This window comes from Vigna radiata, chromosome 10 (genome assembly GCF_000741045.1).
Source record: "Vigna radiata var. radiata cultivar VC1973A chromosome 10, Vradiata_ver6, whole genome shotgun sequence".
NCBI classification, from domain to species: domain Eukaryota; kingdom Viridiplantae; phylum Streptophyta; class Magnoliopsida; order Fabales; family Fabaceae; genus Vigna; species Vigna radiata.
Window position 1 is genome coordinate 14,889,179 of NC_028360.1, and position 2,393 is coordinate 14,891,571.

The window sequence follows — 2,393 nt, forward strand, 5'->3', positions numbered from 1 at the left end:
ATCACATTAATAAGAAAAATAAGATAAAACAATTTAGGGGTTCTCATTCTTTTTCAATAGTGGGTTGGGGTTGGCCCTGGGGCCATGGGTTAAATTGACACCTCTACCTATGTTACATTATTTTTATATACAAGTCATTCTTTTAAGAAATGAGTACGGAGGACAATATCACATTAATAAGAAAAATAAGATAAAACAAATTCAACATATTAACAAGTTATTGATAAGATGGATAAATTTTTATCATGTGGATTTTTTTTGAAAGAGAGACATATTGATTAGGGTAGCTTGACCTAGGATCCATTCCAAAAACATAAAATATTATTAATCTTCATTTATATGACAATTTTTTTTCTATAAGTCTTTTTATGAAGCATCTATACTTAGTATCTATAAAGGAGATTCACCCTTCTCGTAATGTTTGTTCAATTTTATTTTTTTAGTATTATTTTTAAAATTTAAATAATTACTTATAATAAAAATATTAATTGTAAAATTTAAATAATTATGTGGATGACGAAATTAAAATTGAGATCTTAATCACTTGATTGAATAAAAGGCGAGAATTCATCCAAATTTGTGGATGTATTACAATCTTAATTGTTTAATAAAAAAATGTGAGTTTTTCTATATTTATGGATTGTCATCTAAGTGTGATCTTTGTCGCTTTATTGAACAAAACGTGAGTATTTGTTAGATTTGTGGAATGTGTTATTGAACTCAATCGTTTTATTAAAGAAAAATTGAGTATTTATTCTAATTCACGTAATGTTGTCCAATCACGATTTTAATAGTTTTATAAAAGAAAAAGTTTATTATCGTCTAAATGGGTGGAATATCATTTGAGTGCAATCTTAATTCTTTGATCAAAATAAAAGTAACATTAACATCTGATTGTGGTCTAAATTGATGGAATCTGTTTTGAGAAGTAAATGGAGATCCATGAAGGGAGCATCAACTTAAGATAAGAATAAGATATTGGAAGAAGAATAAGGACTTTCAAGCTTGTTATTGTTTTCCCTTAAGTCTTATAAGACTTTAGACCTCTCATAAAGAGTCATGGTCAAAGAAGATGGAAGAAGAAGATGAAGCTTGAAGGTTTCTAGTCTTGTGAAGGATCACATTTTGGTATTCTTCTTTATCTTAAAACACTTTGTGCAAATATGAAATATAACTCATTTTTTAGGCCTTGTATTTGGCCAAGACACTTTGCTTAGTTTTGTTTAAAAGGTTTGGTGGCTTTAAGAGTTATAAATAGGTTAAAAAAGGGGTTTTAGAAGCAGTTAGTTGCAAGGAGCCTTTACATTAAATGTTTTGACTAAGTTAGTTACAAATCATAAGACTCCTCACATTTAATGTTTAGGCTCCTCATTTAATGCTTAGGCTCCTCATTTAATAATGAGACCCCTCATTAAATGATGGAGAGACTCCTAAATACTCCATGTATTTTATCCTTCTCCTTCACCCATAAAAAGAGAGACACCCTTTGTAATATTTAGAATTTGATTGAATGTAAAGTCTTTTTGCCAAAATTGCAAGACTTCTCTTCTCAAGTTCTCACCATATGAAATTGTCTTCTTCTAGATTTCTCCATACTTTTTCTTTCATGGTTAGTCTAACCTCCTTCTACCAAGACCATCCAACACCATCAACCACATCTATTCATCTTGAAAAGCTTCTGCAACATTCATCATCTCACATGGAGTTCATCCTTTGAAGAGCTTCATACCTTGAAGAGCATCTCTTGTTGAATAAAAAGTATAATCAAAGCAACCTCCATCGCACAAACTCATTTAATTACCATTGTTTAATCATTTGAAATATTGTCCAATGATTATATAAAATTAATTGAGAAATGACCAATTTTATCTTTATATAACCTTATAGACTAAAGAATTATGAATATATAGACTATTTGATGTTAAATCCAATTTTTTTTATCTTTATCTAATCTCACAATCTATAGTCTAAAAAATTATACTAAGAAAATTGTATAACGTTAAATTTGATTATGATTTTTGCTTAGTTTTATTTTATAGTCCGGAAGACTATGATTAAAAAGGTTAATTGTATGATGCCATGACTCAAATTCATTCTTATAGTTTGTTTTTACATAATTAATATTTATAAATTTAACATAATGAATAAATGGATCTTATTCTTAACAATATCAAAAGAATATTTCTATTAATAAATTATCTAAGTAATAAACATGAAATATTTATATAAATAATTCTAGTATATTAAATTAAATAAGAGTAACCAAGAAAAGATACTTCTGTTAGAATTTATGATTCAGAGATTCACAATAAAGAACAATAAACCACATGCATTAAATTCTTCAATCAAAACAGTTCCCAATATTTCTATAATAATGAAGCGGAAGCGTACCT